This window comes from Spinacia oleracea, chromosome 4, assembly GCF_020520425.1.
Source record: "Spinacia oleracea cultivar Varoflay chromosome 4, BTI_SOV_V1, whole genome shotgun sequence".
NCBI lineage: Eukaryota > Viridiplantae > Streptophyta > Magnoliopsida > Caryophyllales > Amaranthaceae > Spinacia > Spinacia oleracea.
This window is the reverse complement of record NC_079490.1, coordinates 59635856-59651824: the sequence shown is the minus strand read 5'-3', so window position 1 is coordinate 59651824 and position 15969 is coordinate 59635856.

Below are 15969 nucleotides of genomic sequence, written 5' to 3'. Positions count from 1 at the left end.
TAGCAGCAAAAATAACTTGTTTTCTGAACTTAGAAACTCTGCTATGACCAATCTTTCTTACCAACTGATGCAAGGTACCAGCCATAGGAACACCCAACCACTGCTGCATTGCCTGCATAATCTGATAGCTGAACTGACACTGAAAGAAAAGATGGTTGTGATCTTCATCCTGCAACCCACAAATCAAGCATAGAGCAGATTGACTAATCCCAATTCTAGCTAATTTAGTTGTAGTTTGTAGCCTACATTGAGCAGCTAACCAACAAATGAATCTGTGCTTAGGTGTGAGCAATCTATTCCAAGCTAATCTATCCCAATGCACCCTAGGTTTCAAATCCAACATTTTCTCATAAACTTGCTTCACTGAATAATGAGCCATGCCCTCCAGGTCAGACAGAGTAAAAAACTGCTTAAGCTTCTCCTTAGTAACACAAATTTGTCTCCAATACCAACTAGCAGAAGAGCTAGGTTGGTAATCCCACCATTCCCCATCTTTGAGGTAAACTGAAGTAATCCACCTGATCCAGATATTATCCTGCTTCTTAACAAGAGCCCAAACATATTTACCAATGAAAGCCATATTCCACAGAACCACATCCCTAAAACCCAAACCACCATGCTGCTTGTCACAACAAACCTTATCCCAACCTATATTACTTGGTTTCTGGCTGAATGCTTGTCCACTCCACATGAAGGCTCTACATATCCTCACAATGTCCTGCAGCACAGATGTGGGAAGGACATATATCTGAGCCCAATACATATGCAGGCTAAGCAAAACAGAATTGATTAGTTGCATTCTGGCAGTGTAAGATAGATTCCTTGAGCTCCAGATCTTAATCCTAGTGATCATTTTATCCACTAGATGTCCACATTGAGCCACATTAATCTTTTTAGAACAAATGGGAACACCCAGATACTTGAAAGGCAAAGAACTTCTGGAGAAACCAGAAACATCAACTACTCTTTGAACTTCACTCTCTGGCATACCATGACAATACACAGAAGACTTCTGCTGATTAGCCTTTAAACCAGCTGAGTTTGAAAAAAGCTTGAAAGCTTGTAACAAGAGGAGAATAGATTGATAATCACCCTTACTGCACAGGATCAAGTCATCAGCAAAACAAAGATGAGTGAGCTTGATATCTTTACATCTTGGATGAAACTGGAAATGAGAAGATTCACACATTCTGCTCAATATCCTAGACAGATATTCCATACATATGACAAACAACAATGGAGATATAGGATCCCCCTGCCTTAACCCTCTTTTGGATTTAAAAAATCCATGCATACTTCCATTCAACATCAAAGAGAACATGGGAGTAGTAACACACTGCATTACCATTTTCACAAAAGAGCATGGGAACTCCAGATAAGTGAGCATTTCATACAAAAACTGCCAATCAACTGTGTCATAAGCCTTCTGAAGATCAATCTTCATGAGACAGCTAGGTTTGACTGCCTTCCTGCCATAATGCTTGACTAAGTCTTGAACAACCATAATGTTGTGGACAATAAACCTACCATGAACAAAACCACCTTGGTTTTCCAAGATCAGATCAGGTAATACTTGTCTTAATCTCCCACAAAGGACCTTTGTTATGCACTTATAAATGGTGTTACAACATGAAATTGGTCTGAATTCACTCACATCTTTTGGACATTTAGTCTTGGGGATGAGAGTGATGACAGTATGATTCACCTCCTTCAAGAGCTTCCCATTCTGTAACATATCCAGAATAGCTGCTATAACCTCATCTCCAACAATATGCCAAGAATCTTTGTAGAAATAAGACCCCAAACCATCTGGACCTGGAGCTTTGACTCCTGGAATAGAGAATAAAGCAGATTTAACCTCATCAGCAGTGTAAGGGGAATTGAGAATACTTTTGTGATGGTCCTGACACACAGGACCCTGCTGAACTATTTGTTTGATAACAGGAGTTCTGTGGTCATGAGTGGTGCCTAATAACATTCTGTAATAAGCTAAAAAGGCTTCAGAAACCTCATCAGATGTGTCTTTCCAATTTCCAGTCATATCACAGATACTGTAAACTTGATTTTGAACTCTTCTAGCTTTGATGCTTTGATGAAATAGAGCAGTATTTTCATCTCCTTCTTTAAGCCAATGAACTTTAGCTTTTTTACTTAAGAATGCCAAGTATGCCTTATGTTTTTCTTTATATTCTTGTATAGCTTTCAGCTCAGCATCAGCTACACTTGCATCAGTAGGATTGCTATGTAATGCACTTTGAGAATTCACCATTTCCTGATAGGCCTTTAGATCTGCAGCTTGAACATCAGTAAAGCCAACTTTATTCAATTCTCTCAAGGCTTGCTTAACTTTCTTAAGTTTACAAACCACTCTGAACATTTTACTTCCATCTATGTGACTACTCCAAGCCTTCTTGACAGTTTCAGAAAACACAGGAGAACTCTTCCACATTGTAAAGTACTTGAATGGTTTCCTCCCTCCATCACTCCTAGGATACACTGTCAAAAGACCAGGTGAGTGATCAAAATGACCTTCAGGCATGAATCAAACTTCAGCAGCTGGAAAGATTCCTTGCCATGCTTGATTGGCCATGAATCTTTCTATTTTTGAGAAAACCCTATTAGTGCCTTGCTGCTTGTTATTCCATGTGAAGAAATTACCCACACTTTTGATATCCTCCATTCCACAGTTGTGAAAGCAATTACTTATATCAACAATATCACTCTGTCTGACAGGGGCCCCAATTCTTTCATCAACTGCCATCACACTATTAAAATCACCACACAGAATCCATGGATCCTAAGTGTTAAGTAATCCTAAATCCCTCCACAACTCCTGTCTCAAATTAGGATTATTAAAAGCATAAACAAAAGTGCAATAAAAGCTATGCATGCCACTGACTGGAGTAACATGGCAATGCACAAACTGACTAGAAGCAGCCACTATATTCACATTAAAACATCCAGACTTCCATGCAATCACAATCCTTCCTCCATCATGAAAGCTAGAGTTGCTAGAAAAACACCAATTTGCAAAAACTCTTTGATAAAGTCTCCCAAGGTTTGAGAGATTTACCTTATGTTCTAGGAGCCCAACTAAACCCACAACATACTTCTGAATGAAATGCTTGACTTCATCCTGTTTCTGTGCGGAGTTCAGACCCCTAACATTCCAAGCTAACACTCTATCCATAAGATTCAGAAGAGTCCCCTCTTCCAGTTGGATCACCCCCTTGTACAACCCCTTGCACTTGCTCTCCCATCAGAATATCATTCTCAATCACATCCAATACCTGAAAAGCATTAGAAGTTCTAACTGGTTGTTCTGACTCAACTCTCACCCGTATGGGCCTTAATGATCTTTGGAAACCTTCCTGATCCACAATAGGACTAGTCACTTGAGCTGTTTGAGTAAGTATTGCAGGTTGCTTCCTAACCCAAACTCTTTTCCTACCTTGCCTACAATCACCTTGCAAATGCCCCATCATCTTGCACTTAGTACACTTTGTTGGCTTCCATTTATAGAAAACAGGAGCTCTTACCATTGTTCCATTCTCATCTCTAAATGAAACATGTTCAGGCAACTCTTGAGTCAGTGGGACATCAATCATTACCCTAGCAAACTGCAGCTTATCTCTACATGTTGTAGCTTGATCTCTTTTGATTGGCTTCCCTATTTGTGCTACAATCTTAAACAGAGCCCTCTCCCCCCAATATTTAAAGTGTAGCTTCAATTGTACCCATATTGGGACAGACTGAAGTTCTGGCTTATCCATGTCCATATCAGGGTTCCAGGGTTTCAGAATCAAGGGCTTGTTATCAAAGAAGTAATGGCCTGTCAACACCTTATCCCTTGAATCCATAGTAAGGAATCTCACTAGAAACACCCCTTTCCTCACCATCACTACCTTATCAACATTCAGCTGTTTCCAGATTCTCCTAATGAAACCCTCCATAACATTGATAGGAGGATTAGCTCCCACAATGTAACAAACTACTGCTGAATTCCAGAAATCGATCTCCTCTTGAATGTCATCAACCTCAATTTCAACAGGGTGAAAAGAATTATCATGAACATCATTTCCAGCAGCATTATCAAAATCAATATACTCAGTATTCATATTATCATTCACAGTATTCGAATCAACATTATGATTATTCACAACCTCATCAAATTGTTGTAGAATAGGGATTGAAATCGTACTAACCTCCATATTAGATCGAGTATTACCTTGCTTCAACTGGTTTGTTGAGCCATGAATCACTTCCAAGAACTCATTGAATGAGTGACGCAATTCTGGACGAGCTTGAAGATGCTTCAACCCAGATTTTGGCGTAAACACTCCATTGTCAACCCCAAAATCAAGAGCTTCAACCCCCAAAACCTCCTCAATACTGCGCGTTTTCAATGCCTGAGAATCCGATGATGGACCTCGAGGTTTTCCTTTGCCATTTCCATGCTTGTTGCTGTGAGATTTCGAGCCAGATTTTCCTGCCATGGCTGCGGTGCACGTTAAGCTAACATGCACCGAGAGAAAACTGGGGGAGAAAGTCTCTCAGCTTTTTTAGCTTGATTATGTTGCATGATCAAGGATTTTAGTTCACTTAAAATCTAACCAACATAGTAAGAGCCTTAAGTTCCAAACTTTAAAATTGAGTTAAAAGGTGTCATGCCAAAATAACACTTACTTAGATAACCTTTACATCAATCATAGTAATAGTTTTCCGCCATAGCGAGGTGTTACTTATTGATTCTAAAGGGGTAAGGTACACAAATAATTGTGAGTACATGTTAGTTTTGGTGAAACTCAACGATATAAGTAAGGAGTCCTTTTATGTCGTGGCAAATGCGATAGGTTTACCTAATAAGTTCTTAGACGTACCTATCAACCAAGAGTAGTTTCTAGACTATTAGCAAAAGGCTTTTGCTTACCTAAAAGATTTTAGAATTGAGTCTAAATACATAATGTGCTTAATTCTTCAATGGTTTTTAGGATCTTGGAATCATTTTATTCACACCTGCCGGAACACATAACTTGAATAAAATGCTTAATGAACATTGAATTATGCATGTATGCTAGAATTTAAGTTTATTAAGAGAAACTGTGAATGATATTTATTTGTTTATTCTTTTTCAATTGTAGTTTTAATTATGGAAAACAACAATTCATTCAACATTCGATCAATTCTCGAAAAGGAGAAGTTGAGCAGGAAAAACATCCTTGACTGGCAAAGGAACTTGCAAATAGTTCTTATGCAGGAAGAAAAGGAGTATGTCCTGGAAGAGGCGATGCCCGAAGCCGCAGGCGAAGGGGTCACTCAGGCAGCCCTCAATCGTTGGATTGATGCCAACAAGGATGTGAAATGTCTAATGCTTGCAATCATGAGTGCAGATCTACAGAAAACGTTCATCAACTCAGATGCTTTCACGATCATCAGTGAGTTAAAGAACATGTTCCAAGATCTGGCTCGAGTCGAAAGATTCGAGACTCATAGGCAAATTCTTGAGACCAAGCTTAAGAAAGGCCAGCCCGTAAGTCCACATGTTCTCAAAATGATTGGACTCATTAAGAATATGAGTCGACTGGATCAGCAATTCTCTCAGGAAATGGCTGTAGACACCATTCTCCATTCTCTTCATAACGGGTATGATCAGTTCAAACTGAACTACAGTATGAATAGTCTGGACAAAACGCTCACTGAGCTTCACGGTATACTGAAGACCGCTGAAAAGACGCTCAAAAGTAATAAGCAAGATGTGCTTATGGTGCGTGGGGCAAGTTAAAGAAATCTGGAAAGAAGAGGAATGCTAAGAAAGGTGGCAACAAGGCCAGCCCAACTAAGCAAACTGGCGCCAAATCTGAAAAGAGGAAGGTCAGTCAACCCACTTCAGAATCCGAATGCTTCTACTGCAAGAAGAAGGGGCATTGGAAGAGAGATTGCTTGAAGCTAAAGGAAGATCAGAAGAACGGAACAGTCGTTCCATCTTCAGGTATTTTCGTTATAGACTGTATACTTGCTAATTCAACTTCTTGGGTATTAGATACAGGTTGTGGCTCACACTTATGTTCCAATCCACAGGGACTAAGAAGAAGTAGAAAGTTAAGCAAGGGTGAAGTTGACCTACGAGTGGGAAATGGAGCACGGATTGCTGCATTAGCTGTAGGAACTTACTATTTGTCGTTGCCCTCCGGGCTAGTTTTGGAACTGGAAGAATGTTTCCATGTTCCAAGTCTTACTAATAACATCATTTCAGTTTCTTGCTTAGATGCTAAGGGATTTTCCTTTTTAATAAAAGACAATAGTTGTTCGTTTTATTTTAAAGAGATGTTTTATGGATCTGCTAGATTAGTCAATGGACTTTATTTATTAGATCACGACAAACAAGTATATAACATAAATACCAAAAAGGCCAAAAAGGATGATTCAGATCTCACCTATCTGTGGCATTGTCGATTAGGCCATATAAACTTGAAACGCTTAGAAAGACTTCAAAAGGAAGGAATTCTAGAACCATTTGACTTAGAGGATTATGGTAAATGCGAATCATGTTTACTTGGCAAAATGACAAAGCAACCTTTCTCTAAAGTTGGAGAAAGAGCAAATGAACTATTGGGTTTAATCCATACAGATGTATGTGGACCAATGGGTACAAATGCTAGAGGTGGTTTCAGCTACTTTATCACTTTCACTGATGACTTCAGTAGATATGGTTATGTCTACCTAGTGAAGCATAAGTCTGAATCCTTTGACAAATTCAAGGAATTTCAGAGTGAAGTAGAGAATCAATTAGGCAAGAAGATTAAGGCACTGCGGTCTGATAGAGGCGGTGAATATCTGAGCTATGAATTTGATGACCATCTGAAAGAATGAGGAATTCTATCAGAATTGACTCCTCTTGGGACACCACAATGGAACGGTGTGTCGGAACGGAGGAACAGAACCTTGCTAGACATGGTTAGATCAATGATGGGTCAGGCCGAACTTCCAATAGAATTTTGGGGACATGCACTAAATACAGCCGCACTCACTATAAATAGAGCTTCGTCTAAAGCTGTTGAAAAGACTCCATATGAGTTATGGTTTGGAAAGCCTCCAAAAGTGTCTTTTCTTAAGATTTGGGGATGTGAAGTATACGTCAAACAATTAATTTCAGACAAACTTCATCCAAAATCTGACAAATGTATCCTTGTGGGCTATCCAAAGGAAACAAAGGGGTATTACTTCTAAAATACATCTGAGAACAAGGTGTTTATTGCTCGAGATGGTATCTTTTTGGAAAAGGATCACATTTCCAAAATGACAAGTGGGAGAAAAGTAGACCTCGAAGAAATTCGAGTCGAACAACAAACTCTAGAGAATGCTCAAGATGACATTCAGGATGAAACTTAGAGATCTTTAGAAGTTTCTGGTGAGAATCATGGACAATCTAGAGATGTAACCCCGCGTAGATCGCAAAGATATAGATCTCAACCGGAAAGGTACTTAGGTATTTTGACGAACGAGAGCTATGATGTTCTATTACTTGAAAGTGATGAACCTGCGACTTACAAACAAGCTATGACGAGCCCTAGCTCCAAGCAATGGCATGAAGCCATGCAATCTGAATTAGACTCCATGTCTGAAAACCAAGTATGGGATTTGGTCGATTTGCCAGATGGCTACCAAGCCATTGGAAGCAAATGGGTTTTCAAACTGAAAAAGGACAAGGATGGAAAACTTGAAGTCTTCAAAGCTAGATTGGTTGCAAAAGGTTACAGGCAAGTCCACGGTGTGGATTACGATGAAACCTTTTCACCAGTTGCAATGCTAAAGTCTATTCGGATAATGTTAGCATTCGCTGCATATTACGATTACGAAATATGGCAGATGGATGTCAAAACTGCTTTTTTAAACGGCGTTTTAACAGAAACTGTGTTTATGACACAGCCTGAGGGTTTTGATGATCCAAAGAATGCTAAAAAGATATGCAAGCTAAAGAAATCAATCTACGGATTGAAGCAAGCATCCAGGAGCTGGAATATACGTTTTGATGAAGCAGTCAGTGACTTTGGTTTCATCAAGAACGCAGACGAATCTTGTGTATACAAGAAGGTCAGTGGGAGCAAAATTGCTTTTTTAGTATTATATGTCGACGACATATTACTTATCGGAAATGACATTCCTATGTTGAACTCTGTCAAGATTTGGCTTGGGAAATGTTTTTCGATGAAGGATCTAGGAGAAGCATAGTACATATTGGGCATCAAGATTTACAGAGATAGATCTAAAAAGATGATTGGACTCACTCAAAGCACTTATATCAATAAAGTACTTGATAGTTTCAAGATGGCAGACTCCAAGCGAGGCTACCTACCCATGTCTCATGGAATGACTCTAAGCAAGACTCAGTGCCCAAAAACACTTGATGAGCGTAGACGAATGAATGGGATTCTGTATGCATCATTAATTTGTTCAATAATGTATGCTATGATATGTACACGCCCGGATGTTGCGTATGCACTCAATGCTACGAGCAGATACCAGTCAGACCCAGGAGAGGCACATTGGGCTGCTGCCAAAAATATTCTGAAGTACCTGAAAAGGCACAAAGATGACTTCCTGGTCTATGGTGGAGATGATGAATTAATTGTTAAAGGCTATACGGACGCAAGTTTCCAAACCGACAAAGATGATTTTAGATCACAGTCTAGGTTTGTCTTCTGCCTCAACGGAGGAGCAGTAAGGTGGAAAAGTGCTAAGCAAAGCACCATTGCGGATTCTACAACTGAAGCGGAGTACATTGCTGCACATGAAGCAGCAAAGGAAGCTATATGGCTAAGGAAGTTCATAGGTGAACTTGGTGTAGTCCCCTCCATTAAAGGACCAATAGCCCTGTATTGTGATAATAACGGAGCTATTGCACAGGCAAAGGAGCCTAGACACCACCAAAGAGTCAAGCATGTACTTCGTAGATTTCACCTTCTACGAGAGTTCGTTGAAAGAAAAGAAGTCGACATAAGCAAGATTGGAACTGATGACAATATATCAGATCCATTGACTAAACCTCTGCCGCAGGCGAAGCACAACTCGCACACTGCAGCTATGGGAATCAAGCATATTGGTGAATGGCTTTGATGTCCTTATTTGATGTTTTAAAGTTTTAGATTTTAATACTTTGTAAAACATTATTGGTTAATCATTCACAATAAATGAACAGAATTCATTTTTCCATTTCATTTGTGGTTTATTAAATGATGAGTCCCTTCAATTTGATGAAATATTCAAGATAGACAGTCAGGACCAGTCCTGTGACTAAGAAATGTCTATCAAGTGAACTTGAATGTCAAAAGTTGAAAATGGCCCCTGGTCGGAGTTTTCTATAAAATTGGACGCATAGAAAACGTTAGACGACTAGAATGCAAGATGACTAGTAGTTCTGTTTCTTGAACTATGTGGACATGGCAATGTCATAATCATTTGCATAGATACTTACTTTGGGAAGACTAGTATCGGAAAGACCTATGAAACTTTACTGTAAGAGATGAAAATCTGTCATAAGTAAATTTCATTAAAATTATTAGACACTAAATCCTCAATACCTGAGTGATTTGAGATTACTTGTTTGAGAACTGGTTACTTTGACGTTGACCAACCGTCGCACCGTAAAAGGAGGATATAAAGGCAACGCTCAGGTAATCACCTATCAAACGAAGTCTAATCTCGAGATCGCAAGATTGGGATTGTCCTCCCATAAATCGGGATGAGATGCTTAAAAGTTGTACAAGGCCACTCGGAGAGCTAGAAACTGTAAAATGCATGGCCGTGCTCGGATGAATCATAGGCTATGATTATCTGTTTATTTGATCAGTTGAACTCTGAAACCGAGAAACACCTCTAGACATAACAAGGATAACAACTCTTACCTTATGTTCAAGAGCAAGCATCGAGCGACAAAGGAATTAGGAAATGCACACTTGTCCCTAAGGACAAGTGGGAGACTGAAGGAAATAGTGCCCTTGGTCCAAGTATGCGTATAATAATAAGTCTAATAAATGCGGTTCAGTATTAATTAACAAGTTAATAATTCAGTGAGATCAAGTGAGCTGAATGCCTAGCTAGAGGCCTCTTCAGTTCAAGTGGAATTAATTATATTAATCCACAGCTTACTCTTGACTGAACTCGTAGGGTCACACAAATAGTACGTAAACGGATCAAGTATTTAATGGCATTAAATACTCCATCTATGGATATTCGGAATCGACGGATCTTGGTTTCAGTGGGAGCTGAGATCGTCATAAGCAAGAAATGAATACTCCGGAAACGATGATATTGCCGGAAACGGAAATATGGATCGTATCGGAAATATAAATATTATCCAAGTCGTAGATGTTGCCGGAAACGGAAACATGGTACGTATCGGAAAATAATAATGGAAATGGAAATATTGCCGGAATCGGAAATATTGCCGGAAACGGAAATATTGTCTGAATCGGAAATATTATCGGAATCGGAAAATAATTCCGGAAACGGAAATATTAAATATTTGTTCGAAACGGAAATTAATTCCGGAATCGTAAATGTTAAATATTGTTCGTATCGGAAATGAATTCCGGAATCGGGAAATTAATCGGAAGCGCGTAGTACGAATTAGCATCGGACGAGACTTGCTAGATGAAGGCCCAGCACGAAGCCAGGCCCGCGTCCAGCGAGCCTGCGCGCTACACAAGAAAGCCAAGGCCACGCCAGGCCCAGCAGGCCAAGGCGCGAGCACGAGTGGGCTGCGAGCTGCGCTGCTCGCGTGGGCCGCAAGGCTTGCGTTGGCTGAGCGCTCGCGAGGGTCGTGCTCGTGGGTGTTTGTGTCCGATACAAATCCTAAATCTAAAGGGGTTTGTTCAAAGATTAAATTCCTAATCCTAATAGGATAAAATAGTTAATAAGAGTTTTAATACAATTCTAATTAAGCTAATTAGTATCCTAGTAGGATTCCAATTCCTTTCCATAAACTCTATAAATATAGGCCTAGGGTCACATATTTAACAGACGATTATTGAAGTATTCAAGGTAAGATTTTAAGCAAAAATCAGCCAAACACTTGCACCCAAATAGCCGAAAATCTAAGAACCTTAAGGGCGATCCTAGTTGGTCAATCTTAAGGCGGATCCGGACGTGCTGTGGACTATCTACGGAGGGACGACACTTGGAGTCCTAAAGACTTGTTCTTGTTCGGTTCGGGCGCATCTAGGGAGGGCACGCTACAAAGTGTATGCATCTAAATTATGCTATATGATTATGTGTAAATAATATGTTTCCTGGCATTATGGTTTTTCCGCATGATTTATGTTTATTCATATGTATCATAACCTAACAAGTTCTACACCAACGCTTAGGCTATCCATGCCGAAGCCAAAATTCAAAAATTCTACAAGCCACATCTAGGCCATCCTAGCCTACTCCCTTACAAGACCCAACAAGGTCACCAGGACGGTCACTATATACAAATACCAAGTACAAAATTCAAGGAAAAGTTCAAGATTCTATTCTACAAGTTCCAACAGTTCAAGTTCAAGTGGCTACCAAACAATTTTCTACAAGATTCAAGAAGCCTACTATCATACAAGCATGATATCAACAAGCATTTAAAAGTACAAAAATCAAAACTACATGCAATCCTAGAGTTTATTTCATAAACAGAACATGAAATACTTACATGGACAAGGCAAGAACAACAAGATCAAGGGGAGAGTAGTCGACCTTTGAGAGAGAAAAGCAAGAAAAATGAATGTGGGTTCTCTTCAAATGGCATGGAAAGGGGGGCAGTTATAGTCCATCCCCTGCGCCGAACACCAAGCCTTGCGCCGGACGCCGCGCTGCTGCATGCGGAATCTTCTCCGCACGGTCCTCCGTGCTGATTGCACGTCCTATGCTGCTACGGTTTTTAGCACCAGGGATCAAACATCAAATCATGCTACCTTCCAAAATTACGGGTGTATACCTGTGTCTCCAAACACCAACAGATAAATATTTCAAGAATGCAAAGTCTGAAAAATACAAGAACTCAGGCATTCGACTTCAAACGGACCCAAGCTCCAGGAAAGTCAGCCGAAATTTCAAAATCTTAAGAGCCAATAAAAAGCTCTTCTCCCCAGTGAAGCACATCCCCAGGGGATCAACTCCGGGTAATCAAAATTCAAAATTCAAGATTCAAATATTCAAGATTCAAAATTTTCGATGCCAAGATCCGTCCTAAACCAGAGGCGGAAAAACAGTACAAGTACAAAACAGAGTCGTCGCAACCTCCTGAAGGTAGACTCTATCTTTTTTTCTAACGCCTGTCTTGTGTAGGTACCGGCGTACAAAGAATGGTCTTGATTGCAGAGCATCTTAGCCGTTCTCCGTCCCGAGTCGAAAACTTTGACTTGCGCTTTCCTAACCGGACGCTCAGTCAAAGTGGGGGCTTTTGTAGACACCTAAATCATGTCTTCCCATTGGGATGATGACAATACCATTATCCTTGTTAGGTGGTTGGAACAACTCCGTGCGGAAGTCCCAATTGCTAAAACTTATTCCAAAATCCAAAATCCAATCCCCGAGACCGTTCCTATTACGGAACTCGGTACAAAATTCAATTTCCGAAAATCAATTTCAAAATCCAAGTACAATCTCGCCCAATGGACCACTCCATTGGTTTTACAAGGCCTTTTCCAGTCAAAATGACACTAAGCAATCCAAATTCGGGCGCCGACCCACAAAACCGAGCAAGCCGGGCCCCGTCCCGTTAAACCGAATTCAAAATCCCGAAACGGCTAGTTTTTAGTCGCTAATTTCCTTAACCACCAAGCAAAGCTACGTGCCAAAAAACAGTACAATTCATACAAAGAGTACGCCCACTACAAGCCAAACGCAAGGACGTCATCCTTCGTCCTTGCTTGGCGTCTTCTGTGCCACGTCAGCGGCGCCAGGCGTCGTTGATGCGCTGGGCGCAGCTGTCAGCTGGCGATCAGCCTCTCATTTCCCTATTTAAACCCCTAATTTCCAGCACTTTAGGGCAGCAATTCACAACCAGAACGTCGTGATTCTGAAATTGCCTCTCAAAATCCAAAATACAAATTCTTAAAAAAAATCCCATACAAATCTCAAGTTTCTAAGCAATTGGGAGCTCCAAGAGGAATTCTAGCCTAAACCTAACTAGGTAATTCCGAATCCCAATCCTAATCTACCAAGTTTCTATAATTTCTCTTTCAAAATGATCAGTAAAGTTGGCACTTTTACTCTTAAAAGTGTCACTTACAACAATCACATATTTTTACAAAATCAACACTTTCTATGATACAAATACAAAGTTCCAAGATTCAATGATGTTTAAGGTTGTTTGTAATCACTTCCTTAAACTAGAATCACTTTCAAAACATGGAGTAATCAAAGGTGAGGCCTTTTTAATATTTAAAGGTCTAATCTTTGAGATTCAAGATTCCACTTTTCAATATTCAAGTTCAAGTTTCATTATCAAGATCTAGTGATATTTAAGGTTGTTTGTAATCTCTTCCTTAAACTAGAATCATTTCAATATATGGAGCATATCAAAGATGAAACCTTTTCAACGTTAAAAGGTCTAATCTTTGAGATTCAAGACTCCTCATTTCAATATTCAAGTACAATATTCAAGATTCAATATTTCAAGTTCAATTTCTATGTCCAAAATCTAAGACACTTTAGGATGAGCAACTTGTCCTAAGTTGAGATTTTTAGACTTGAATCCGTGTCGGACGCACTTATTCTTAAGAAGTCGTTTGGCGTTCGGATCTCAAATACGATAGTTCAATTTCAATATAGCATTTTCAATTATGCACTTCAATACCGCAATTTGAATAACGCCTTTCAATTATGCACTTCAATATTGCAATTTCAATAACGCCTTTAAATATTGCACCTTTGAATTCCGCACTTTCTATTTATGCAACTTTACTTGCCTAGTCCTTCTAGGAAATGTGGGTTCCCACCTAGTCCTTTTCTAGGTGGTGATGTATTTTACTAATTACGCACTTAATTTCTATTGTGATGTTGCTTTACTTGTTTATTTGCTTTCATCACCTCACATGCTAAATACAACAAAATGCAAAGTTACACCACGCTTAACAAAGATAATTTCTTGGACAAACCGGCCTTAGGTCCCCTTAAATTAACTTTAAAGCGAAGTGGTCACGATACAAAAGTAGAAATTCTATGTGTTCAAGTTCTAAATTCAAACCCACATAGTGTCATGACTAGGGTCTTTCGAAAATGTTTTATGCCATGCATTTGAGTATAATTTCTAAGGCTCACGGAATAAGAATCTCGTTCCCTTGCCCGGATCTCACCCGTCCGTTTCTAAGATTCAATGCCTTATCCGATATAGAGTCAATTTTGGTCTTTCCAAACGGGACCCTTAAAAATGTTTGGTGGAGACTCCATCGAAATCCAAAAATTACAAAATCCTTCTATAGGGGAAATACAAATTTATCAACGGAAGAAAAACCCCCCTACACATCTCCATCAATTTCAAGCAACAATGGCAACAGTTGAGCAGTTCCATGAACTCATGGCGGCAAAGGCCACAATCACCACCATGTCCGAAGAGGTTGATACCCACTTAAGAGCAGTCGAAACTGAGCATTGCACGGCAAACAGAACAAAGAAAATTGAGGGCATGGTGAAAAAGATTGCCAACAATGAGTACTACTTTGATACCTCAACCAATGCTGAATTCAAGGGAAAGGTGAGCTTGCCTGAAGAGTTCTCCGCCAATGACATTCCCAAGTTCAAGTCAAGTGACAATCCCAAGTACCATCTTCAAAACTTTCAAGCTGTGATGACCATCAAAGGACTCAATCCGAAACTCTTTTCCGTCGTCTTTCCCATGTCACTAGAGTCAGTCTGCCAAAAGTGGTTCCACTCTCTCAAAGACAAAGACACCAATACTTGGGAAGGCGTCTCTCAAGCATTCATGAGCAATTACAAGCCTAACATTGAAATTCAAATCACTTTACGTGAGTTGGAAGTGCTCAGACAGGGCAGTCAAGAAGGGTTCACTGCCTACCTCAACAAGTGGAGAAAGGTTGCTTCCCAAATGGTATCAAGGCCTTTAGAGAACAAGCTGGTCAAAACACTCATTGCAAGTCTCCTTCCAAAGTACAAGAATCATATGGTCTACTTGGGCCTTGAGAGTTTTGAAGCGGCCTACAACATTGGGGTCGATATCGAAGATGATCAAGACAGTGAGGTCGGGGTTGAAACAGAAGAGGACCAATACAATGATGATCAACTCAGTGATGACCCGGCAAGCGAGCCATAGGAAATTGAGACTGATGGCTCCTACAATGATGATGACTGAAAAAGCCACAAGAGCGCAAACTCAAGTCTAGCTCAGGACTCCATGTCTTTTTTCTATGTTTTTCTAAGCTTACCCCGCAAGTCTAGCATTAGAACCTCCATGTATGCATTTTCAATTTCAATTCAATAACAGGAGAATTTATTTCCTAACATGATCGTCTTTTCAAAAAAGCATGTGTTCAAAAGATCTTTCAAAACGGATCAAAATTCTATAATTGATTCAAGGCACAGAAGAGTCAGTGATATACGGCAAGCCCAAAATATTCCCAAAATCACCCTTCAAATTCAAATCGGGAATTCACTCCCCCCTTTCAAAAATCCATACAAGAATCCTTACAAGATATCCTCACAAAACAACCTTACAAAAAAACTTTACCGTAACCTTGGGATGAGAAAAAGAATTGCAACATCAAGTTCAAGAATCCAAGCATTCAACATTCATAAGTTCAAAAGTGCCAAAGTAGAAGAGGCACGTGTACAAGATTCAAAATTTCCAAAAACTGAAGAGGCAAGCATACAAGATTCAAATTGCCAAAAACTAAGAGGCAAGCATACAAGATTCAGATTGCCAAAAACTAAAGAGGCGAGCATTCAAGATTCAATCTTCAATAATCAAGTTTCAAG